We start from the raw sequence: 27,811 nt of genomic DNA on the forward strand, positions 1-27,811 counted from the left end.
TAAACCATCTTTTTGTTGTTGTTGTTGACATATGGAGCTTCTAAACACAACAAATCCAAAAACCACTTGGTGGGAGCTGGTGATAGGGGCTCACACCTATAATCCCTGGACTCTGCATGCATTCAAGTCTAGCATGACTATATATCAAGGGTCATGGAGAGATTATTCAACAGTCAAGCATGCTTGCTGTACAATAATTTGAGCTAGAGTCCCACTATTAGCACCCAGGTAACAAGAAGAACATTCTATGTACACCCATAACTCCAGTTCAGAGGGAAGCAGAGGCTGGAGCTGTGGGGCTTGCTGGCTTCTAGCCTGGTTGAAAAACTTCAAGTCCTGCATTGAGGGTGTGTGTGTGTGTGTGTGTGTGTGTGTGTGTGTCCCATGGAGTTTAATTAGGATTACTTGCATGAACCTAGGTAGGATATTATTTATTGGAGCATTAGCAAGTTACCAGTAACCACGTTGCTGAAACTATTAATTACCAGTAGTTCCTCCTGGAAGGGTGTAGGAGGAAGTCTGTATGCCGCCATTAAACATGTGACTTATTAGAGGCGCATACAGATGAGGTAATAAAAGGGCGGTTTACCACACCGCTAACCACACCCACTTCAGGCAGGACTAAAGACGTATACGGCTGGACGTAAAGACGTATACGTACGTAGGCGGAACTACGTCACTAGCCAGGCCCACTTTTGGGCATGGCTAGGGGGTGTTACGGGGGAAGGTATAAAAGCCAGCACACAGGAAGTCTCGCTCTTTTTTCCCGGAGTTCGGCTTCTGGTTCGGCAGCGGAAAACTGCTTGTCTCATCTGGGTTACTTGTTTGGTATCTTGTGAGTAATTTCTACAATAAATACTTAGTTTTACTTCCAGTAACTGTCGCTTATCGTTACAGCGTCCTTTGGAGCCTACAAAAGGGTAACCCTTAATGAGCCCCTCCACATGCTTGGCAGAATACTGACAGGCCCAAGCTCCTCAGGTCTTGTGCAGGCAACCACAGCTGCTATGAGTTCATGAGTGCTATAGCTTGTCACGGTCAGAACATAGCATTTCACTACACCCTTCCTCATCTTTCAGCTCTTAAATTCATTTTGCCACCTCTTCCCAACAATTGCTGTATTTTAAAATGTTTCACAATTCCAAATGTTGAAGGCAGTTGCATATTTGAGAAAATACATGTCTCAAAAACAGATTTATTATCTGCATAAGCAGTTTCAATCCCTTGCATTAATAATTTAGCTTTGATTTTGAGACCAAGTCTCATGTTTCTTAGCTTGGCCTTGAGTTTGCTGTGAAGTAAAAGATGATCTTGAACTTCTGATTCTTTTGTCTATACCTCCTTAGTGCTAGGATTAGAGGTATGTGCTATCATATGTGATTTGTATGGTGCTGGGAATTGAACCTAGGGCTTCCTGTATATTAGGCAACCATATTACCAAATATACCCCTATCTTTAATTAGATTTTTAAATGAGTCTTCAAATAATGGATTTTATAATTCTATATGGATAGATAACAGTACAAACAAGAGTCATGATAGCAACTGTTAACAGCTGTGGTACATTCTTGCTGCTTTAAGGGCGTGCTGTAGTATGTTAATGCAGAACAGATGCATTTTTAAGGCATGACAATTATTTTCAGTTATTGAGAATGGGAAAGGGTTTTGAAGACTATAATATAGATACGGAAAAAAGCTTTTAGGGTACCTGTAAGAAGTGCTTTTATGAAATTTGAATGCACAAGTGTGTTAGGTGATTAGGGATCAATGGTCTAAACCCCAGTGGGACAGTAATGTGGGACTAGATTTATGGAAGTCAACTCAGTCACCAAGTGTATCACTAAAAGGATGGTAAAGAGCCTATGGAAGGATCCAGTTATTAGTCACATGACCTGATACAGTGAGGAGATAAGAGCTTAGATGGATCTTATGGAAGCTTGCCAATACTTGTCTCCATAATACATGAGGAAACCCTGACAGTATGCTACTCCTGGGAGTTCAGCATTAAATTCGAGGAGTGGCTGTTCTTTGTGTTCACTGTTTTCAGATCTCCAAAAATGACTCTCTAGTTTAGAAGGCAGAATACTGAGGTCTATTCTCTTATCCCTCCAACCTTCCCCTTATTGCTCTATGCTGGGGTTTGCTGCAGAGTGATGGTAAATGCTAGTGTGTAACATGCAACATTTACCATGTTTCAGCTGCATTAAGATAACACACATAGAGCTTGAAGGATATCCAACTGAAGAACTCTCATCTCATTCTTTCTAGAAAAAAGATGTATCTACATACTTGTACTTTAATCTGAGATACTTTTGGCCCCCTTTCCAACTCAGAAAGGTAATTCAACTTAAGGAGATAGTTTTATTTCTAAATGATAACCATCAGAATTATTCATACCTGGAAGGAGTTTTACTTAGAAAATATTTATGTCTGTAGTGGAAGATGCAGAATTTACTGTGCCCAGAATGATGAGAAAAAAAAAGATGAGAGGGTTATAAAAGGGAAGAAAGAGCGAGAGTAGGGAGAAGACTTAATTTGACACATTTAAAAGGTCGATTACATATATTTGTGTGTGTGGAGTGCAGGTGCCTGTAGAGTCCGGAGGTACCAGGTCTAATGGAGCTAGAGTTACATGTGGACACTGAGTGCCAAACTCAGGTCTTCCCAAAGAACATTAAGTGTACCTAACTACTGAACTGTCTTTCCAGCCCCCATAAAAATTTTGTTAAAGTCCATGGCGTATGAATAAACTTTGGGAGCCCATTCCACATGGAAGGATACTCTCTCAGCCTGGACTCATGGGGAAGGGCCTAGGTCCTGCTGTGGATGAAATGACAGACTCTGGAGATCCCCTGAGGAGGGCCTCACCCTCCTTGGGGAATGATGTGGGGATTAGGTGGGGGCTGGTGGAGGGACAAGGAAGGAGGGGTGGGAGAGGGAGCTGGGATTGACATGTGAAGCATGCATATTTCTAATTTAAATAAAAACATATATTGAGAAAAAATTTGGTAAAGTCAAATGAACTCAAGAGTTTAAAACATTAATTTCTTTTTAATTGCAGTCAAACATAAATAACAAAGTTTATCACTTTAACTATTTTAAGGCATACTTTAGTGGCACAAGGTAATTCATGCTGTTGACCACCCATCACCATCTCCAGAGTTTTTGCTCCCTCCTGTAGTTTTTTAAAAACTCTTTGGGGTTCTGCCACCCATCTCCCAAATAAATACATGGAGACTTTTTCTTATTTATGAGCCCAGCCTTAGTTTGGCTTGTTTCTAGCTAGCTTTTCTAACATGAATTATTCCATTTTTCTTTAACTACATTTTACCTCTAGGCTTTTTACCTTTCTTTATCCTATGTATTTTTCTTTCCTTCTTACTGGCTGTGTGGCTGGGTAGGTGGCCCCTGGCATCCTCATCTTCTTCTCCTTTTCTTGATCCTCATTCTCTTCCTTAGATTTCTCCTATTTACTTTTTCTGCCCACCAACCTGGCTTATTTCTTCTCCCTACCTATTGGCCATTCAGCTTTTTATTAGACCAATCAGGTGTTTTAGACAGGCAAAGTAACATGGTTTTACAGAGTTAAACAAATGCAACATAAAAGAATGCAACACATCTTTGCATACGAATGTAACACATCTTAAAATAATATTCCTCAACACCATCCTAAATAAACACTTTATTCCTGTTAACAAAGACCTCTCCATTGTCCCCTTTCCCTCAGGTCTCACCAATTACCATGCTACCTCTTATCTTCATGAGTTTGATAACACTAGATATTTCATACTAGTGTAATCACATAGTATTTGTTCTTTTGTGAGAAATTCCTAGACATTTCATAGTATCTTAGACATGAATGAAGGCATGCTTTCACATGAACGATGGTATGAGTGTGGGCCAGAAGATTCTGAAGGAAGCCGAGAAACCTGGAGATGGAGGTGGCGCTAGAGCAGCGATGGAGATTTCACTTCAAGCTGATGGAGTCTTACCGCAAGGCTTAGCTTTTGCCTGAGAGTGCCTTTGGTGCTCTGGATGTCCCAAGGAGTGTATGAACTCAGGGCTCAGCTGGTTCCATCTGAAAAAGGCATTTCAGGGTTAGGAAATCACCATCCCTGGGTAGGGACTAATGTATCTATCATACTCTGGTCTTCAGCCATCTAGGGTATGGTTTTGAAAACTTTCTATATACCTTTCTGGAAGTTCAAGCAGAATGAGCCCCTTGTGTCCACTGACAGTACTGATAAAATCCCTTTATAATGGCTCTTATTTCTTCTCATTCTCATCTCCCCTGTCTCTACTATTCAGTGGGTTTACTTTTCAACAATTTATTTGCTTACAATTTTGTTATTCTGTCTACTTTTGAGCATTGTCACTCCAACCAGCTTGTTTTGGGGCAATTATTTATCCATTTGTTATGTATGAGTTGAACTGTAACAATGCACTGTCTCCTGCCCCCATTTCCCCACAATCCTCTGAGTGTTGAAGTCATAATGCTTAGTACTTCAGAGTGTGGTTTCGAAAGAGGGCTGTTGTAGATGCTAGTAGTTCAGCTGAGGTGACTGGGCCACCGCTACTGCCATTCTCATAATACAGGATATAGACTAATCATTACATAAGAATGCTTCCTGAGCATGTTGGTAGATCCTGTGGCTTAAAACTTTTACTCTGTTAATGGATGGCATGCCACCCATTAATTTTTAAACATTAAACAAATCTTGTGTAACAGAGATCAATTATACTTGGTCATCATGTATAATTCCTTAGATGCACTCTTATATACACATATGTTATTCTTAGAGATTTCATAAAACATGTTTTGATCATATTCATACTCTACTCCTTCCCACAACTCCCACTTCACTTCCTTGACCCCAAGCAAGAGACTACATATCTCATAGCAGAATCTTGGCCCTTTGGCTCTTACAATCTTTATGTCCCTCTTCTGTGACGTTCCTTGAGTCTTATGTGTAGAAATTGTGTTGTAAATGTATTAATTGTGTCTGGGCACCCTACTGTCTCATTTTAACCAGTTGTAGCTTTCTGTAATGGTCTCTGTCTGCCCCCAAAAGAGGCTTCTTTATTTAGGGGTGAGAGCTACATTACCTATGTATATAAGGATAAATATTTAGAAGACAGGGAAAATTATGTTGGTTTAGGAAACTGACAATAGCAATCCTTGATCTTACCAGCCACAGGTTGTTGGCTAAACTGGTTTGAATTCCTCCTTGCTGAGCAGGCCTTAAAAATCCAGTTAGGTGACTGTTGTTTCCCTCCAGGATTAAGTGTGACTATTACACCTCTATGAATATGTTGTCATGGTATACATAGTATTCTATTGACAATTGTTTTTAATCAATGTTTATTAAAGAAATTAGTTCATAGTTTTCTTCTATTGTGGTGCTCATGATGGTGGTATCATCACAGATGAGTTGAGAAGTAAAACCTATTCTAAATTTTATAAAGGTTAAGGAGAATTGATATGTTTTTCTGTGAATGTTTGAATGAATTCAGCTGTGAAGCCATCTGGTTCCAGACTCTCCTTCCATAGGAGACTTTTGATCAGTGGCATTTCTTCTTGACAGTAATCATCTATCCAAAATTAAAATAGAAAACATTCCAATTTATGACAGGTGCTTAGGATTGTTGTTCATTAGGGAAAGCAAATGAAGAACACATTGAAAGTTAGGATGACTTGTCAAAATGATAAAAGAGATGTTCCTTCTATTCCCAGGACCATCCCTGAAATGGATGCAACTGGGCATACTTATTAACCAAATTCCATCAGACTCAGAAAGATACATTTCTCATTTTTTTCTAATTTGTGGTTACTAGGTGCTATATAGACATAGAAAATCAGTTATGTATATGGTACACAAACAGAGAAGTGAAATTGAGAAAGGGAACAAATGAGACTATTGGGAGTGCAGTGGGGTAAAAAGTAGCCAACATATAATGTATACTTGTGTAAAACTGTCCCATGAGACATAGTACCATGTACAATGAAAATTATATAAAAAGATAGCAAGGGCTGGTGAGACTGTGGAGGGAAAGGAACATGCATACTCTTGGTGGGAGTGTAAGTGGGATGTCTGTTATGGAAACCAGTACAGCATTTTCTCAGAAAATTGAAAAAAGAATGACTCTATACCCCAGCAGAACCTATACCTAATATGAAACCAGCGCCTCAAACAAGGATCTGCAGTTATCTGTCTGCTGCAGCATTATTCATAGTAGACAAGTCATGGAGTGATCTAAATTTCCATGCATGCATGAAGAAATAGTGACATAAGTTTACATACATAATATTAGGTAATTTATAATAGAGATAGTGTCATTTTTCGTGTCAACACAGGAAAAGCAGGAGCATGTTATACTAAGCCAAATAGCATAGACAGAAAGATGCTATATGATCTCAAGTGTCCGTAGAATCTAATAATACATCCAGAAAAGACTGTAGCTATAAAATAGAGAAAGTAGATCACACTTGCAGAAACGTAGTATGAATAAGTCTAGAGCCAGTCTACATTAATTAGTAACAACAACAATAAATCTGCCAAGAGAGTGTATTTTCCACCCCTTTTCCATATGCACATGCAAACATACAGCTACATTATTGAGCTTGGTCAGGTTGATAATCTCAACTGTAAGATTGTGCACACAACAAGCTATCATACTGCATACATTGACTACATAAAAAATCACAAAAATAACACAGCCAAATTTTCTAACCCTTTACTCACAATAGTGCTACTTTTTATCCATTCTCATTCTGTTGCTTTTATTTTTTTTCCTGAGCACACAGGCAGGCAGTTTTCACTAGCCTCATCTACAGATGAGGTTATGTGACAAAATTCTGGCCAGAAATTGATTTAACGGAATGTAAGTGTGCATATGAAGCCAAGGATGAAAGTCAATATTAGCTAGGAGAATTATGATGCAGAAGAGAAATCAATGAGGTATCTTTGAGTTAATAATAAAGACTTCTCGGTTGGAACAAAGGCTCAGACATCCAGCTCCTTTCTGATATCCGAGCCCGCTAATCTTCAGTGAATCCCAGGATCAGACAAAAGCTTGTTTGTGGAGCTTTATTGGTATTTCAAGGTCTGTGGAAAACGATGAGGCATTCTGTGTGTGTGGTGAATCTCAGAGGAGATGCTGTAACACGTATCTATAGCTAAGCTATTACTTATTGTTTCTGCAAGTTTCCTGGACAAAGCATGGTTGTTTCCACTTGGTATGTCTTTGTCGTAATCATTATAGGCTGTGGACATGGTAGACTAACAAATACTTTCTTACTAATTAGGAACGATGCTATGTAAGGTACCCCGAGTTGGGAATAAATACATCACTCTTGACCTTTGAGAACCTTCTAATCTTATGAACTCTGTATACAGTGAAGATAAAAATTAAAAAAAAAGATAAAAATGAACTTGAGGATAAAAGAATAGGAATGGTAAAGAAAGAGTTTGACAAGGAGGGTGGTTGTAGATGGAGATAGCTGAGAAATACTTAAGAGGCCTAGACCCTGCCCCAAATGACTTGACAGACTTTGATGATCTCTCATGGAAGGCCTCACCCTCCCTTGGGGGAATGGGAGGGAAAGGGAAATAGGATTGATATGTAGAATAAGATCGTTTCTAATTTAAATAAAATTTAAAGCTTTCAGAAAGGCTTGAAAATGAAGGATGGTGATTCCTGAAATGTGATAATTTAACTCATCTATATTATACACACTCAACAGGCATTGATTTCAATCAACTCTGCCATTTCAAACATATTTTTTTACCTCTTTTTCCTGGAGTAAGCCAACCTATCTCTTTACACCCAATATGTAGTTATTAACTAGAAAAACAAGCCTTTATTTAGAACTATTATTAAAGCTAGAATAAACTGGTTACAGTGTCTGGACAGGATAGCAATATACCTTTATTGTCTTTTCCAGGGACATTCCTGTCCATCTTACATAATAACCTTGTCTGTAGGAATTCATTCCACAGAGCTTATATCAAACAATTCCATTGGTTGTGCCATGTAAACTGGGCGACCATATCAGAAGTAGTTGCGTTAATCAACTTAATGTTACTATATAACAAAATTCTTGAGGCTGGGTACTTTATGGACTAGGAGAGGATTTTTTACCTCTCAGTTCTGGAGGCTGAAGCACTTGGCAGTAGCTTCTGCTTGGCTCTCATGAGATCCTTGTGGCAAATGTCAGGGTTGTGGGTGCACATTGGAGAAAAATTCATTGTCTAGTGTGACGGGAATCCAGAGAGAAACTGGTATCCCCCAGGAATTAGGCTAAGGCTTTGCAAGTGTGTCCTTCAAGGGCTTCATGACTTCTATGCTTCACCACCTCTGAACATTGCCACACTAAAGACCAAGCTTTCAACCATCATGAGACAAGATGCTTGCAAACATACCAGTATTACTGACTACACATTTTGGTGAAATACACACGTGACACAGGGTGGGTGACAAATCCTACAAGAATCAATCTAAAATCATAGTAAAATTTCCAAAGGTGTACTGTTCTGAGATGTTTCTGTATTGTGTTCCAAGAGGACTGTCAGGCTTCTTTATGGTATTTTCTTCTGTCTTGAAGAAATAGAAATGGCACAGCACATCTAGGTGCTGCAGGCAACATATCCATTCATCTATGATATTCTAATCCATCAGTCAGATAACTTGCAAGGAAATTCTCATAACAAGCCTAGATCACTGTGTAAGCTGGTCTGTCCCTTGTGGAAATCTAGATGTGATGTGATAGCAGTTGATGTGTGAGTGGCAGACGGTTGTTTTCTGGCAGTGGTTCTCAACTTCCCTAATGCTGCAATACATTAACACACTAATACAGTTCCTCATGTTGTGGTGACCTCCCAGGTTGGTAATTCATAACCATTATTTTGTTACTTATATGAATTGCAATGTAAATATCTGTGTTTTCTAATGACCATAGGCAACCCCTCTGAAAGTGTCATTTGATCCCCAAAAGGAGTTGTGACCTAATGTTCTATGGCATCTTTTGCAGAACCCTCTAGATAAACTACAGCACACCAACTCTCGGGTTTTTAAAACAAAACTAACCTACCTCCTGTAGATAGCTCTCGTTTTGAGAAGCAGCACAATTGTGACCAGTGAGCTATCATGGAACCTGAGTTTCCATAAACTGGGACACCAACTTATGATGTGAACCTCGGATTCCACGGCAACTTGGCCCATAGTCAAGGCACTTCTCAAAATAAGTCATTGGGCCAAACAGGCACTCCAAAGGTTTAAGCTTGTTTCATATGCAACTATGCCGATAACCATGCTTCAAACTCCTTTTACAGCAACAGTTTGCTGTCAGTGTTGATGACCTAGTGGAAAACACCCATCATCAATTACAGGGTTCTTCGCACTCTGCTGACATCAACCAAAGATGACTACATCATGATAGACTCACTTTGTCATGGCACTATGTCAGTTGGCGAGCTTTTTGCATTTTCGTCATTTTCTTTTTCCCCTGAGGGAGGTCAGATGGCAGGATGTAAAGACCTACATTATTTCATGGCTTCAGATGGTTCGCCTTGATGAGGTTAAAGGTTTGGAAGACATATGCCTGGAAAACCAATGACATAGATGTTGAGGGAAGTCTATCAGAGTGAGTGTCCTTTGTGAATGATCACCAAAGAGCAACTCAGACAGAGGAAAATCATCATAGTAGGTGGTAAAGATGACCTGTTCTCTGGACATGAGTCAACCTCCTAACCTTGCCACCCCTGTTTTTGCTGGAGGGATCATAAACAAAGTAGCCATGGTGATGCAAGCAGAGGTTATATATAGGCTGGGCAATGTGGATTTCAACTCCTTTAAGCTCATTTAGTTTTAGACACTGGTTATTATCTGTCCAATCTGTTCACATCAGAGACAAACACAAGCTCCTCTCAGGACAGCCTCTCCTGAGAGCTTTCATCAGTTAGTTATCTGGTGACAAGGACTGTGTATGTCATGGAAGGGCTAGTATTTATTCTTAGCAGAGCAGAGTTTTACAGTGAACACACACTTACATTTTTTTCCCTGAAATACTTCTATGGAAACTACTGCTCATGAACTTGATGAGTGTGTTACTAGTTACTGCAGTCCATACAACATTGCCTCTGGCCAAGTTCTCATTTTACAGAGAGTGAAGCATAGTAGTGGGCTCATTCTCACAGTTCATCATTCAAGCCACATTTCCTCACACTGAAGCAGCTGGCTTCATATGAGAAATGGCTTTTGGACATTCTTCTATTGTGCTGGCTATAGACCAACATCTATATGTTTACTGTTCTTCTAGTACACAGTGTATGTTCCAAACTGGTTGATGATACAGTACTTTTTCTCTTATTTCCAATATTCAATTTGGGGAATAAATGGATTGAAATAGATGTAAATCCTTTCATTATGTCCATCAGAGAAATCAATTAATGAGCTTAAATATTTGGGTTTTCTTTTACAAAAATTTGAGTCATACTAGATGAGGCTTTGTCTCCATGGGAGGAATGATTCTACCTAAAATACAGCAATGGCTCCACTGCCTGCAAAGCTGATCCTGGCATTCTGGATTATTAAGATCGGAAAACCAACAGGCAAAGGACTTTCTCTAGTACCTTTAGTCCTTTGATCTGTGGTGATGATTATTATTGACCATAAAGAAATTAGATAGTTTCTTCTTAATATCAGTAAGTATGAATGTTTTTTGAAGGCAGGAGATCCACCAAGGCATGACTGACTACCCTCATATCCTCTGGTGAAAGTCAATGGAAAATTAACAAGCAGATAGGGTGGAGTGATACAGATCTTTCAGGAAGAAGGATTCTAGGCATGATAGGATGACAAGCTGGGATGTAAATACTGCACTTGACAGTTAACTCTGTGGCTTACGGGAGGAGAAACTGAATAGATCAGAAAAGAACTGTTTACAAAGTTGAAGGTGTTAGAGACTGCATTGATTTCTCTGCTTCAGTAGTAAAACAGTGTCATTATTCCATTAGAAGAGAAAAAAGAATAAAATGATTAATATAACAATTGATTAATGAAAAGGTTGCAATCCATAACTAATATACTCTAGTAATGAATGGAAACTCAGAGTTTTATTCCTTCTTTTACAATTTTTATTTTAAATGTTTGTCTTAAATTGGAATAGAATTGTATAACTTTCTCCCTCTTTCCTCCACGTAGCCCCTCTGAGCTACCTGCCCGCAAACCTCTCCCATGACCCCCACTCTCCAGTTGATATCTTCTTTTTCTTTGCCTATTAATATTACACATATATGTTTGTGCATGTAGAAATATATTTAAGTACTTCTTGAGTTCGGTTTTGTTGTTTTGTGTGTGAATGATTTTGAGGTTGACCACTCCACAGTGGGCAACCAATAAGGGGGGCTTATCCCTGGGAGAGGCTGTTTTCCTTCTTTCAGCATTAATTAATTGGTAGGCTTTTTTTAAATCTGTGGGTGGGACCCTGTGGAATCCCCCCCTTCCATGTCTTTGGTATTCTCATTGTTCCCATCTTGTTTATTCATCCATTTTTAGGAGATACTGTTTCACAGTTGCCTTTTTTGATAGGGGAGTATTCTGGTTCTTATTATCTTTCTATTCTCTCTTCCGTGATGTGCCCTGAGCCATAGGTTCATGAGCTGTGATATAGATGTATTTGTTCGGGATGGGCCCACCACATTCTGTTGATCTCTACATTGTGTCCAGTTGTGGACTTCTAAGATGGTCTCCACTTACTGTAAACAGAGGAGTGGTAGTCTTTGACGGGGTGGGGAGGTAGGGTGGGGGGCAAGGGGGTGGATAACTACTCTTATCTATGGGTCTAAGGACAGATTAGATTGTAGTAAAGAACTTTTGGTCTAGCAAATGACAGTAGTATATTCTTTTCTGAAGTTCATGATGTGCCCTCACTAGCCCTAGGAAGCTGATTCAGTTTCCAGTACCAGGCATGATTTCTCTCCTGTTGAGTGGGCTTAAAGTCCAATTAGACATCTGTTGGTTGCTACTGACATGTGAGTGACAATTATTGTACCTTTATACATATCTTGCCATTCTATTATCTTGGCTCATAAGTGTTGCAGCTGGGTAGGATGGTTGAATCACTTCCATCTCTTGGCAGCTTGCATAATATTTTTGGAACCATGGGAGGTAGACCACAGGAGACAGACTTTAAGGCCAGATCCAATTTGAATCTTCAGAGTCCCATGCCGTAAGTGTGCAGTGTCTTCAGCAATAAAGCCCCACTCTTAATCAGGAGAGGCAACCAAGGTTTACACGAGACTTCATTAAATAACCTGGTTGTTAATTGTCTCTCATCCCTCTTTCTTCCCTATTAACCCTTCTCCTGCCTCCCATTGTTTCTTTTTTAATCTCAAGCTTCTTGTGAGACACTGTCCCAAGCAGATACAAATTTTGATTAAGTGATCATTTTGCTTTTTTTTTCAGTGTGAAGGAGGCAACCTTAAAATATTGGTATATCCAAAGTAAGCAACATAGTTTTAAAAAAGAAATTCCGTTCTATAATGACAAAACATAAGCTCAAAGAATATGACTTTCAGTGTCAACTTTCCCATTTCTGAATTATTGTTTTAAAGGGCCCAGATACAGGAAGACATACATACAAGAAGATATATAAGCAGAGGTTCCATCTTATATCTAGATTCCAAATTAAGCACATCATCAACATCAGTGTCTTCAAGAGCTGCAACTGACACACTTCTCTTTGTTATGCCTTGGGAGGAAGGAATGTGTTCTGAAATCCCTTGTCTAGTGTTGTATAGAGGTGTTTATAGTGGTAGAATCTGGAGTTGCTTCTCTGTGGTTGAGCTCCCAGGCTGGAATGCAGGTCACCATAGCTGTTTTGAAATAGTTTAATAAACTCTTGTGTTCTCTAGTGAGTACTCACATTTCCCCTGTTAATTTTTATTACATTTTTACATGTGTTATGGTTTGTTTATTGGAGAAGGGCACACATGTGCAATGGTATGCTTGGAGAAGTCAGAGAATAATTTGCAGATGTTGTTTCTCTCCCTGTGTCATGTAGATGCTGAGAATAGAACTCAAGCCATTAGGCTTGGTGCAACATGCTTTAACTCCTTTGGTCAGTTTTATTACAGCAACAAAAAAGCCAATTTAGGACAGGAGGTGACTGTTTCTGTGTGGCGGCCCATGAGGACCACTTCTTTGAGTAAAATTTATATCTAGCATGTATGTCTTATGATTTTTACTTTTTCATCAACTTAATGAACTTTTAATTTGGTCAACATAAAAGTCATCCATTGTAAGTGTAAACTCCAGTGATGGTTTTGCCACAGTCCTTACAGACCAAGTGGGAAACATTTCCCCTGCTCCATGAAGATTCTTGGTTCTTTTTCAGAGCACAATCCCGCTTGCCCTCCTAACCTAGGCAGGCCTGCTTTGCTTTTGTCTATATTTGCTTTCTCTGGACTTGTCTTGTGAATAGACTTTCTTTTTTCCCCTAGATTTTTTAAATTTAAATTAGAAGCAATCTTATTTTATATATCAATCCCATTTCCATCTTCCTCCCATCCTCCCATGCCCTCACCAACCCCCATCCCATTTTCCTTCTTCTCCCCAGGAAGGGTGATGTCTCCAATCGGGGATCATCTAAGTCTGTCACATCATTTGGGGTAGGCTCTAGGCACTCTCCAGTGTGTCTAGGCTGAGAGAGTATCCCTCTCTGGGGAATGAGCTCTCAAAGTTCATTTGTATACTAGGGATAAGTGCTGCTCCACTACCAGAGGTCCCTTAGACTCCCCAGGCCTCCTAACTGACACCCTCATTCAGGGGGTCTGGTTCAGTCCTATGCTGGTTTCCCAGCTGTCAGTCTGGGGTCTGTGAGCTCCCCCTTGTTCAGGTTAGCTGTTTCTATGGGTTTCCTCTGTCTGGTCTTGAACCCTTTGCTTATCGCTCCTCCCTCTCTACAACTGAATTCTAGGAGTTCAGCCCAGTGTTTAGCTGTGGGTGTCTGCTTCTGCTTCCATCATCTACTGGATGAAGGCTCTAGATGGCACATAAGATAGTCATCAATCTCATTATAGGGGAAGGGCATTTAGGGTAGCCTCTCCACTATTGCTTAGATTGATAGTAGGGGTCATCCTTGTAGATCTCTCGACATTTCCCTAGTGCTAGATTTCTCTTTAAACCTATAATGACTCCCTCTATTATGGTATCTCTTTTCTTGCTCTCCTCTTTTCTTCCCCTGACTCAATCTTCCTGTTCCCTCACATCCTCCTCCTCCCTCCTCTTCTCCCTGTCTCTATCTCCTAGCTCCCTCTCCCCTCCCCCATGCTCCTACTTTGCTCAGGAAATCTTGTCCCTTTCCCCTTCTTTAGGGGACCCCATATGTCTCTCTTAGAGTCCTCCTTGTTTCCTAGCTTCTCTGGAGCTGTGGATTGTAGGCTGGTAATCCTTTGCTCTATATCTAATATCTATATATGAGTGAGTACATTCCATGTTTGTCTTTTTGTGACTTGATGAACAGACTTCCTATACCCAGCCTTTCACATGTGACTTTTTTTTCTTAGCGTGCTTTGGAGATTTATTGTTGGCATGTGCATGAGTAGCCTGTTCCACTTGTTGCTCAATACTATTCCAGGTAGTTTCCACACATTCATCCTATGTGTTTAACTGTGGTGAATGTAAAGTTTGTTTCCATATTTTCACCACCATTAAGAATGCTGTTGTAGCCAGGTATTGGTTGCTCACACCTTTAATCCCAGTACTTGGGAGGCAGAGGCAGGCGGATCTCTGTGAGTTCGAGACCAGCCTGGTGTACAATAGCTAGTTCCAGGGCAGCCTCCAAAGCCACAGAGAAACCCTGCCTCGAAAAACCAAAAAAAAAAAAAAAAAAAAAGAATGCTGTTGTAATCGTTCATACATAAACCTCATGTGGGCCTGTCTCATTTGTCTATTGGTACATTCATGGATGTGGGCCTGTTCTCATTTGTGTATTGGTACATTTCTGCATGTGAAATTATTGAATTACATGGCAGGTTTGTATTAGGTTTTTTGTCATAGTGGCTCTACTGTTTTTACATTTCTAGCACCAGTTTGTGAAGGCGCCAATCTGTCTACATACAACTGATATTGCTTACTACTGTTTGTCTTTTATATTGTAGTCATTTCTTTTGTATTTACCTACTGGCAGTGCCACTGAGTGTCTTTTCATGTGGTTATCTGCCATGCAGGTATCTTAGGTTTGGTATTTTCCATGTCTTTTGCTCATCTTCACATTCGTTACCTTTTTGCTGAGTTTTATGCATCCTTTTTTTTTTTTTGCTTGTTCCAATAAGACTTTATTAGCAGAAGCAGATGGAGAATAGGCCTGTACTGCAGGCTTCTGGTTCAATGGTCTGGAGGCTACTGACATGGGCTTCTTGGGTCTGTGAAGTCAGTTCCATGTCTCTTCAATATTGTACTTGAAGTTCTAGCTACAGCAATAAGACAACAAAAGGAGATCAAGGGGATACAAATAGGTAAAGAAGAAGTCAAGCTTTCACTATTTGCAGATGATATGACAGTTTACATAAGTGACCCGAAAAACTCCGCAAGGGAACTCCTAGAACTGTTAAACACCTTCAGCAAAGTGGCAGGATACAAGGTTAACTAAAAAAAAAATCAGTGGCCCTATTATATACAGATGATGAAGTGGCTGAGAAAGAAATCAGAGAAATATCACCATTTGCAATAGCCATAAACAGCATCAAATATCTGGGGATAATGTTAACCAAGGAGGTGAAAGACCTGTATATCAAGAACTTTGAGTCTTTAAAGAAATAAATCAAAGAGGATACCAGAAAATGGAAAGATCTCCCATGCTCTTGGATTGGTAGGATCAACATAATAAAAATGGCAATCTTGCCAAAAGCAGTCTACAGATTCAATGCAATCCCTACCAAAATTCAGGCACAATTGTTCACATACCTTGAAAGAACATTAATAAACTTTATATGGAAAAACAAAAGGCCCAGGATAGCCAAAAAACAACCCTATACAATAAAGGAACTTCAGGAGGCATCCCCATACTTGACTTTAAGCTCTATTATAGAGCTATAGTCCTGAAAACAGCTTGGTATTGGCACAAAAATAGACAGGTAGACCAATGGAACCTAATTGAAACCCTGATTTTAACCCACACACCTATGAACATTTATGCATCATTTTATATCCTGGTTGTATTCCTGTGGTAGATATGTCTGTGTACTACATATGTGTGGTGCCTATTGAGGTCGGAAGAGGGCATTGGTTTCCCTAGCATTGGGGCCACAGGTAGTTGTGAGTCATTATATGGGCTCTGGGCATGAACCCAGGTCCTCGTAAGAGCAACCACTGCTCTTAACCCCTGAGAGATCTCTTCAGGCCCTATTGTAAATTTTTTCAGAATTCTTTTTGGCTAGATTATGGGGAGGAGATTTATATTTCCATGTAAAACTTAGGGTAGTTTTGTTTCTATAAAACTATGTTGAGGTTTTATAGTAATTATACTGAATTTGAAGTTCAATTTAAGGATCATTGGCATCTTAATGTTGTAACCTGAGCCACAGGATGCCTTTTTACTTATTTAGGTGTTGCTTAGTTTTCCTCAGCAATGCTTTAGCGTTTTTGATAGACAAGTGTTGCTTTGGGAGTAAAATGACTCCCAGTTGCTCCATTCAATTTCTTGTTAATATAAATGGAATTTCCACAATTTCAATATTGGATTACTGTTTATTGCTGTTACATGGTTATAAAACAATTTTTTTGTTCAATATATTGAATGTGTATTTTGCAACTATTTTAATTTTATTAGTTTTAGTGCATTCCTAAGAATTTCTCTCCTACAAGATCATATAACCAGCGAGTAGAAGCTGATTTATTTCTTCTTTCTTTTCACCATGGAAAACTTAAGATCATTCTTTTCTAATTTTTATGCCTTATTGAACTGGTTAGAATTGTAAATATAATATGAACAGCAACAAATAAAAAAGCAGTAGCAGAAGTCCTTGCATTGTTCAATGTTAAAGTGAAAGCAGCTCATGTTTTATTAAGTATGATACTAGGTAAAGGTACAAGATAGTTTATTATGAGAAGTTTCCTTTTCCCTAGTTTCTTTAAAGTTTTATGTGTATTAATATTATTAAAAATGAAATTACATGTAATCAAGTTGTATATATTCATTTTAAAGATGTATTCATTCTTATGTCTGTGTTTTGCCTTTATGTATGTCTACATAGCACACCTGGAAGTACTCATGGAGTCCAAAAGAAGGCATAGGATCCACCGGACCTAGCATTACAGACAGTTGTGAGTCGTCATGTGGGTGCTGGAGATGGAACCCAGGTCCTTAACCAGTGAGAAAACTTTCTAGCTACTCTTCCTTGCTTTTTGATGAGACAGGGTCTCATTATGTAGCCCTGACTGGCATGACCTTGCTGTGTAGACCAGAATGGCCTCAAACACACACAGATCTACTTGCCTCTGCCTTCCAGGTGCTGGGTTGCAGGTGTCTACCATCACGCCATGTCAGTTCAGGTTTGTTTCCTTTTTTTTTAAAAGTAGAGTCTCATGTGGTCTAGGTTGTCTTTGAGCTGCTGATTGTCTTGCCTCCACCCCCCAGAGACTGGGATTATAGATGTATATATACCACTACTCATGGCCTGTGATGGGGTTTTGCATTTGTATACTTTGTGGAGTGGTTACTGTAATTAATATGTTTATCATGTATAATTACTATTTTTTGTGAGAACATTCAATACCTACTTTCATCAATTTCACTATTATGATACATTATTAACTCTAAAAATCAAATTTTACAATGTTTTCAGAACTTATTTATCTTATTGCAGACTTCTTTTTTTTTAAGCCATCTGACCGAAACCCTCCCATCTTCTTTACCATACAAGCCCAGTAACCACCTTTCCACTCCATTTCTATAGGTTAAACTTCTTTATTTTACAACATTCTCTGGATTTATCCTTGGTGCAATTGCCTGAATTTCCTCTGTTAAGGACATAGCGTTTCATTATACACATAGCTACACCCATGTATTGCCTTCTTAGCATTCCTTTGATGGGTCTTTTGGTTATTTCTAGAACTTGCTATTGTGAACAATGCTGTTGAGAACAAGGAACTGAGATATCTCTATGATAATGGTTTTCAGTCCTCTGAGTATGTACGCAAAGGAGGATTGCAGGGTTTCTTTCATTTTTTACCCAGTTAATGTGACTTGTATTGACTGATTTTTAATTTAACCTTAAATGCCAGCAATCAACCTCACCTTCTGTGGTGTTAATCTTTTTAACACAATGTTGATTTGGTTTGTTAATTATTTTGAGTGGTTTTGCATTGATGCCCATAGACTTGGTCCAGTGATTTTTTTTTCTTTCTTGTGTTTTTCTCTGACTATGGTATCACAATGCTGATATATACTGAGTTGAGAACTTTTCTTGCCCCTTAATTTTTAAAATTAATTAACATTTTTCATTTATTTTACTTATTGACCACAGTTTTCCCTCCCTTCTCTCCTCCCCCCTTCCATCTATCCCCTTCCCCATCCACTCCTCCATCATTCAGAAAGGGGCAGGCCTCCCATGGTCTTGAATAAAGCATGGACCGAGCTCCTCCTTCTGCATATAGGCTGGCAATCCAACATGGGGAACTGGCTCCCAAAAGTCAAGTGCCAGGGACAGGTCCTGATCTCCCTTTTAGGAGCCTTACAAACAAACCAAGCTACACAACTGTCACATGCGTTCAGAGGGCCTAGATTGGTCCCATGCAGGCTCCCTAACTGTTGGTTCAGAGTCCATGTGCTCCCAGGAGCTCAGGACAGCTGCCTCTGTGGGTTCCTCTGTCATGACCTTGATACCCTCTCCATCCCTCCCCTCTTTCTTCAGGAGGAGGAGTTCCAGAGCTCAGCCCAGTGCTTGGATGTTACTCTCTGCATCTGCTTCCATCAGTTATTGGGTAAAGGCTCTCCAATGACAATTAGGGTAGTCACTGATTGATCACAGGGGAAGGCCAGTTCTGGCACCCTCTCCACTATTGTTAGGAGTCTTATCTGGGATTATCCTTGTGGAATCCTAGGAGTCTCTGTGGCATCAGGTTTCTCCCTAGCCCTGAAATGTGCCCCCCCCATCAAAATGTCTCTTCTGTTACTTCCTTCTCAGTCCTGTCCCCAGTCTCCCCAGCACACCCCCTCAAGTTCCCATCACCCCATCCTCCCCACATCTGCCCCAGTTTACCCAGGAGATCTCTTCTATTTCCCTTTCCTAGGGAAATCATGCATCCCTCTTTGGGGCCCCTCTGTTATCTGTGGATTGTAGGTTGGTTATCCTACACTTTACTTGTAATATCCACTTATGAGCTATGTTTGTCTTTCTGGATCTTGGTTACCTCACTCAGACTGATTATTTCTAATTCTGTCCATTTGCCTTCAAGTGTCCTGTCCTCCCCCCTCAATTTCCACACATGAGAGAAAGCATGTAACACTTATTTTGTGAATCTGGTTTATCTTGTTTAAAATGATGATGTATCCATATTCCCAAAAGAGAAATAATTTTCTTTTTTTATGGCTGAATAATGCTACAGTATTGTTTTGTATGCACCATACTAGTATATTATGTATGCACAGTGTTTTCTTCATCTGTTCATCTGTTGATAGGTGGATTCATGCGTAGGAAATTTTGAATAGTATAATGATACATGATACACAGGGGTGTGCATCTATCTCTATAGTAAGCTGATTATGTGTCTTAAATATAAACCTAGAAAAGGCATTCTAGTGTAATATAGTAGTTTATCAGTAATCTTTATAATTAATTTCACAACAGAAGCACTAATTTACATTCCACTAGAGTGTAGAAGGGTTTCCTCTTGACATCTTTGCCAGTTTTTTTTTCCTGGATGGTAGCAATTTTGACTGGAATGAAATGGGATCTCAATATAAGTTTAATTTGCATTTTCTTGGAGACCGAAGATGTACTTTTTAGTGTATTTCCTGAATATTTGTATATCCATTTGTTTAGTTCTCTTGTCCATTTATTGATCCAACTATTTATTATTTTGGTGCTTAATTTCGTTTTTAGTTCTTTATATGTCTTGGATAGTAATTCCCTCTCAGATACATAGCTAGGAAAATTTCTCTCCCATTACACAGGGTTTCTCTTTACTCCAGTAATTGATTCTTATGCTCAGCAGATTTCAATTTGCTGCTCTCCAACTAATTGATCATTGCTGTTCTTTCTTGAGCCAACAGAGTCCTTTACAGAAAGTCATTGTCTATATTTATCCATCGCAGTGTTTCCCCTATGTTTTACTCTAGCGGTTTCAGATATTTCTTATGGCCCTCAATGTAATTTGAATTGATTTTTTTAAACAGGGTGAGAGATAGGAATCTAATTACATCCTGCTGTATGTGAATATACAGTTTCCTCAGCATCATTTGTTGAGGAGGCTGTCTTTTCTCCAATGTATGTAAGAATAAAATGGCTGTAACTTAAGAACTTACTTCTGGGTCCTCTATTTCTATTCTGTTTATTAGCATATCTGTTTTTGTGCTGGTAGGATGGTGATTTTGCTGGTATGGTTCTATATTTTAATTTGAAATCAGATATTATGATACCGTTGGCACTGTTCATTCACTTAGGATTTCTTTGGCTACTCAGCATCTTTTGTGCCTCCATATGAACTTTAGGATTGCCTCTGTACTGTGAAGAATGTCTTTAGATTTTAAGTCTTGAACTTACTTTATTTCTTTCATCTGTTTATCACCTTTATGAGGACATTAGTCATTAAAAAACGAAAACAAACCTAAAAAAAAAAAACTAGGCAGCGTCTTCCATCCCAGCAGCAGGAACCAACGCACCATAGTCTCCTGCTCCACCCACGGGTCCAGGTAAACCAGGGCCCATTTCCGGGTGCTTGGGGGCTGCCACTGCGGCTTCCATCCCAGAGGCAGGAGGTAAGGCACCCCAGCAGCCTAATCTTCAGCTCTACCCATGGGACTAGGCAGGGTACCTGTGCTTGGAGTCTACCACCGTGGCTTCTATCCCAGTGTTGGAAACCAAGGCACGCTAGTCTCCTGCTCCACCCATGGGACCAGGTAAACCAGGTCCGATTTCCGGACCGCCTGCCTGGACCTAGGCTCAGCCACTGAGGCTTCCATCCCGGCAAAGGTAGGAGTAAAGGTACTGTAGTTTCCTGCTCCAGCCACGGAACTAGGACTAGACTGGCTGCAGGTGCTTGGGGATAGCCACTGCAGCTTCCATCCCAGAGGCAGGAGCAAACTCACCCCAGCATCCTAGTCTCCTGCTCCACCCACGTGTCTAAGACTATCAGGGCCTGTCTCCAGGCCACACTCCTGTGCCTGGAGTATACCACTGGGGCTCCAATCCATCCCAGTGGGATCCAAAGCACCCCAGCATCCTAGTCCATCTCTCCACCCACAAGACCAGGAAGTGGAGAGCTACCTCAACAGTGAACTTGCCTACACCCACCAGAAGGGAACCCTGGTCCCACACACACCAGGAGAGGAAGAGGCACCCTCTGGAACCCACTGCAAGAACGGATGGGAAGGAGACAATATAAAAACACAAGGAGCAATAGAAAAACCAATATGACACTGCCAGAGTCCAGAGACCCTACACCAACAAGACTGAAACACCCCAACACAAGTGAACCAGAAGAGAATTACATAAAAAACAACTTCATGGAAATGGTAGAGGCCCTCAAAGAGGATATGAGAAAATCCCTTAAAGAGATGGAAGAAAAAACAATCCAAAAACTTCAAGAAATGGAGCAAAAGACAAAGCAAAAATTGCAAGGAACAATTCAAACAGTGCAAGGGCTGAAATCTGAAATAGAAACAATAAAAAAACACAGTCTGAAGAAAGGCTGGAAATAGAAAAACTGGGGAAATGGTCAGGAACCACAGATGCAAGCGTAACCAACAGAATACAAGAGATGGAAGAGAGAATTCAGGTGTTGAAGATACACTAGGAGAATTAGATTAATCGACCAAAGAAAACATTAAGTCCAACAAATCCCCAACACAAAATATCCAGGAAATATGGGACACCATGAAAAGTCCAAACCTAAGAATAATAGGTATAAAAGAAGGTGAAGAAACCAACCTCAAAGGGCCAGAAAACATATTCAACAAAATAATAGAAGAAAACTTTCCCAACCTAAAGAAAGACATGCCAATGAAGGTGCAAGAAGCTTACAGAACACCAAATAGAGTGGACCCTCCAAAAATCCCCTCAACACATAATAATCAAGACCCCAGATATACAGAATAAAGAAAGAATATTAAGAGCAGCTAGGGAAAAAGGCCAAGTTACATATAAAGGCAAACCTATCAGAATTACACCTAACCTCTCCATGGAAACTATGAAAGCCAGAAGGTCCTGGACAGATATTCCAACCAACGTTAAGAGACCACGGATGCCAGCCAAGACTGCTATACCCAGAAAAACTTTCAATCAATATAGATGGAGAAAACAAGATATTTCATGACAAAACCACATTTAAACAATACATATCCACTAACTCAGCCCTACAGAAAATTCTGGAAGGAAAACTCCAACCCAAGGAAGTTAACTACTACTAGAAAAACATAGGCAATAGATAATCCCACTATACCAACAGGCAAAAGGAAAAGTGGTAGGAATCCACATACAATTCCACCACCACCAACCATTCCAAAACAAACAAGAATGAACAATTATTAATTTCCTTCAATATTAATGGTCTTAACTTGCCCATAAAAAGACACAGGTTAACAGAATGGATTCAAAAACAGAATCCATCCTTCTGCTGCACACAGGAAACACACCTCAGCTTCAAAGACAGACGTTATTTCAGAATTAAGGGTTGAGAAAAGATTTTCCAATCAAATGGACCCAAGAAACAAGTGGGGGTAGCAATCCTAATATCTAACAAATTAGACTTTAAACTAAACTCAATCAAAAGAGATGAAGGAGGCCATTTCATATTCATCACAGGAGAAATCAACCAAGATGAAGTCTCAATTCTGAACATCTATGCCCCAAATACAAGGATATCCATGTTCGTAAAAGAAACATTACTAAAACTCAAAGCACATATAAAACCTCACACACTGGTAGTGGGAGACTTCAACACCCCACTCTCACCACTAGACAGGACCACAAGACAGAAACTTAACAAGGATACAAAGGACCTAATAGATGTTACGACCCAATTGGGTTTAACAGGCATCTATAGAACACTCCATCCAACACAAAAGAATATACCTTCTTCTCAGCTCCACACGGAACCTTCTCAAAAATCAACCACATACTTGGCAACATAGCAAACCTCAACAGGTACAAAAAATTGGAATAACTCCATATATCTTATCAGACCATCATGCCTTAAATTTGGAATTCAACAATAACACAAATTGCAGAAACCCTGCAAACTCATGGAAATTGAATAATACACAATTGCACCACTCCTGGGTCAAAGAAGAAATAAAAAAAGAAATTAAAGATTTCCTAGAATTCAATGAGAATGAAGACACAACATACCCAAATTTATGGGACACTTTGAAAGCAGTGCCATGAGGGAAGTTCATAGCACTAAGTGCCCACATGAAGAAACTGAAAAATAGTCACACTAGAGAATTAACAGAACAACTGAAAGCTCTAGAACAAAAGGCAGCAAACTCACTCCAGGGAGCAGATGCCAAGAAATAATTTAATTGAGGGTGGAAATCAATAAAGTATAAACCAGGAAAACCATACAAAGAGTTGGTTCTTTGAGAAAATTAACAACATAGACAAACCTTTATCCAAACTTACCAAACAGCAGAATATGAACGTGCAAATTAACAAAATCAGAAATGAAAAGGGGGACATAACAATGGACAGTGAGGAAATCCAGAGAATCATCAGGTCATATTTTGAAAAGCTGTATTCCACAAAATTTGAAAATTTAAAGGAAATGGACAATATCCTGGAAAAATATCATTTACCAAAATTAAATCAAGAAGAGATAAACAATTTAAATAGACCTATAACCCCTAAGGAAATATAAGCAGTCATCAAAAGTCTCCCCACCCCCCCCAAAAAAAGCCCAGATGGCTTCAGTGCAGAATTTTACCAGAAATTCAAAGAACAGGTTATACCAATTCTCCTCAAAGTATTCCATGCAATAAAAGCAGAAGGGTCTTTGCCAAACTCTTTTTATGAAGCTTAAATAACATTGATACCCAAGCCACACAAAGACACAAATAAGAAAGAGAACTTTAGACCAATATCCCTCATGAACTTTGATGCAAAGATACTCAATAAAATACTGGCAAATCGGATCCAAGAACACATCAGAAACTCATCCACCACAGGCAAGTAGGCTTCATTCCAAGGATGCAGGGATGGTTCAACATATGAAAATCCATAAATGTAATCCACCATATAAACAAACTGAGAAACAAAAAATCACATAATAATCTCACTAGATGCTGAAAAAGCCTTTGATAAAATCCAACACCCCTTCATGATAAAGGTCTTGGAGAGATCTGGGATAACAGGAACATACCTAAATATCATAAAAGCAAACAAACAGCCAACATCAAACTGAATGGAGAGAAACTCAAGGCAATTGCTCTAAGATCAGGAACAAGCAAGGCTGTCTCCTCTCCCCATACCTCTTCAATATTGTACTGGAAGTTCTAGCTAGAGCAATAAGACAACAAAAGGAGGTCAAGGGGATACACTTTAGAAAGGAAGAAGTAAAACTTTCACTATTTGCAGGTGAAATGATAGTTTACATAAGTGACCCAAAAAACTCTACCAGGGAGCTCCTACAGCTGATAAACACCTTCAGAAAAGTGGCAGGATACAAGATCAACTCAAGAAAATCAGTAGCCCTACTATATATAGATGATAAAAGGGCTGAGAAAGAAATCAGAAAAACATCACCCTTTATTTTTTTCATTTTTTATTAATTTAATTTTAAATAGCTTGGTTCACATGTCAATCCCAGTTACCTCTCCCTCCCCTCCTCCTGCACCCCCCATCCCCCCCAGCCTCCCACCCTATCACCACTTCCTTCCACATAGGGGGTGTCTAGAGTCTAGACAGGTAGACCAATGGAATCTTGAAATTTGCAGGCAAATGGATGGCACTAGAGTAAACCATCCTGAGTGAGGTAACCCAGATACAAGAAGACAACATGGTATGTACTCATATATGGATCAGGGGAGTCTCAGCCTATAATCCCAGTGCCAGTGAGTCTGGGAAACAGGGTATCAAGAGAGATGCATGATACCCCAGAGAAGTGGAATGAGGCAAGATCTCCTGAGCAGATTGGGAACATCAGGGGAGGGGAGAGGGAGCCGGAAAAAGAGAGGGGGGGTAAGAGGAGGGGAGAAGAAGCTATGGGGGAGCAGGAAGTTTGAGTCGAGGTAAGAATAGAGGAGAGCAGGATGAGAGATACCATAATAGATTGAGTCATTATAGGCTTGAGGAGAGAGCTGACACTAGTGAGATCTCCAGAGATCTACAAGGATAACACCAACCGGCAAACTAAGCAATAGTGGAGAGACTACATTAAATGCCCGTCCTTGATGGTAAGGTTGATGACTACCTTATATGCCATCCGAGAACATTCATCCAGTGACTGATGGAAGCAGAGACAGATTCCCACAGCTAAACACTGAACTGAACTCCTGGAACCTAGTGACAGAGATGGAGGAGTGATGAGCAAAGGAGTCAAGAGCATGATGGTGAAACCTACAAAGACAGCTGACTGGATAAGGGGGGAGCTCTTGAATCCCGGACTGATGCCTGAGAGGCCAACAGGGAACTGATCCCGACTCCATGAATATAGTCTCAGTGAAGAGGCCACAGAAATCACTGGGGCCTTGGGTAGTAGATCAGTGTTTAACATGGCTTATGAATGACCTTTGGGAGCCCATTCCAAATAGAGGGATGCTCTCTCAGCCTGGACACATGGGGAAGGGTCCTGCTCTGGATGAAATGACAGACTTTAGAGATCCCCCCCAAGGAGGGCCTCACCTTCCCTGGGGAATGATGTGGATTGGGTGGGGGGCTGGGGGCTGGTGGAGAGACAAGGGAGGAGTGGTGGGAGAGGGAGCTGGGATTGACATTTGAAGCATTCTTGTTTCTAATTTAAATAAAAACATTAAAAAACAAAGAAAAACTTAGAATTCTGAATTCTTTGTCTAACATTTAAACCATTTTGATATCTTTGAACTGAGCCAATGATTAGTTTTGACTTTTAGAAGAGTAATACTGCCTTGATTTACTATGTTTATTGCTTTTCTTTCTGCTTTGCAATTTGCATTGTTGGGATGGATACCCCTCCAGTTTTGAACAGGGGGTTTCTGTTGCGACACTTACTCTAGCAATTTTAATTGCCACTACCATTTACAAGAGAGAAAGACTCCAGCAATAACAACCCCTTCAGAAACAAACTAGGTATTTGAAAACAGAATAGACAATTGAAAATAAAAATACAACCTCAATCAGGATAGGAAAGACTGGATCTAAGATACAGAGTAAACTAAGAATTTATCAATAAGGACAATGGGATTGGGTAATTGATAACAAAGGAGGGCTAAGGAAATAAAAAAATGGGAGATAGGAAACATACTAGATTAAGATGTACAAGAAACAGTGGTGAGTTGTGATAGTTAGTTTTCATGTTGACTTGCTACTAGTCTGCACAGAGAACCTCACCTCAAGAATTGTCCTGATTGTCCTAATTGATGTAGGATTCATCTTGAGTGTGGGTGGCACCTTCTGGTAGAAAGACGATTGATCACCTTCAATTGATTTCCTTTCCTTCTTGCCCATTCAGTCTTTGCTGCTGCTGACCCTTCACTAGTATCAGAACCAGGGTTTGCAGGCTTCCATTGTTAATTGAGGACCAGCATCTCTCCAGACACCTTAAGCACCAAATTGGAACAGCTTCATGGACTAAACGATGGTTGGATTGTTGACTCTCTGGTGTGAGATAGCCAGTGTGGGAATGCTCCAATTGCTGAGGCCCTGAATCTCTAGGACCAAGCAATTCCTGGGTTCTCAGTTTCTTAGGTGTGAGACAGCTGTAGTTACTATTTCAGTATAAGCTGATTTAGTAAATATGTATTCATCCTATAGGTTCTGTTCCTCTAGAGAATCCTCTAGAGAATACAAGGGAGAACAAAATCAAATAGGAATAAAACTGATCAAAACATTACAAAAACGCTGAGTAAATATTTCCTCTCTGAGTAGATGGAGAAAGGAGATGTTATTTTATAGCTTACTCTGTATGTGTGTGTGTGTGTGTGTGTGTGTGTGTGTGTGTGTGTGTGTGTGTGTGTGTGGTGCGTGTGTGCACGCCCGTGCATGTGTTGAGTTACTTTCTTGTGAATTCCAACAGGTCACACTGTAAAAGAGGCTGAGACCTGTCCCACCTTTCCTATTTGGGTGCATTAGCCACTATGACTAATACTTGCCCGAGTTCCTGCCACTGTTGTCCATATTCAGCTCCAAGGATGTACAGAGTATAGGAACCACTCTCCAGCTAGCTCTGACAGCTGAGCCTACCAATGACTGGCTGAATACCCATTCACACTGGAGGCAACAGGCCAGCACTTGTGGGTATGGGAAAGGTCCAAGTAGTGGTTGTGTTTCCCCACCAAATCCCTTCCGTTCTGAAAGTATAGAAAGCAGCCAAACAAAAGCAATCTCTACAGAGCCAGCATGGGTGTGAGCAGAGGCATTAAGTGACCTTATGTGCCACCATCTCAAATCATTTTTTGA

At 40.0% G+C, this 27,811-nt stretch overlaps 1 long non-coding RNA gene across 2 annotated transcripts in view; it reads left to right on the forward strand.

Moving 5' to 3' along the window:
- The first annotated feature begins 787 nt into the window (after positions 1-787).
- LOC121141762 overlaps positions 788-27,811 on the forward strand; it is a 45,888-nt gene continuing 18,864 nt past the window's right edge. The window contains exons 1-3 of one of the 2 annotated variants that reach the window (XR_005878699.1): positions 788-835; positions 17,255-17,371; positions 17,510-17,552. This is a non-coding gene — a long non-coding RNA (uncharacterized LOC121141762). The remainder of the gene's footprint in view (positions 836-17,254; positions 17,372-17,509; positions 17,553-27,811) is intronic. The other variant, XR_005878700.1, reaches the window with a different exon arrangement.

This window comes from Mesocricetus auratus, unplaced genomic scaffold, assembly GCF_017639785.1.
Source record: "Mesocricetus auratus isolate SY011 unplaced genomic scaffold, BCM_Maur_2.0 Super-Scaffold_100008, whole genome shotgun sequence".
Classification (NCBI taxonomy): Eukaryota; Metazoa; Chordata; class Mammalia; order Rodentia; family Cricetidae; genus Mesocricetus; species Mesocricetus auratus.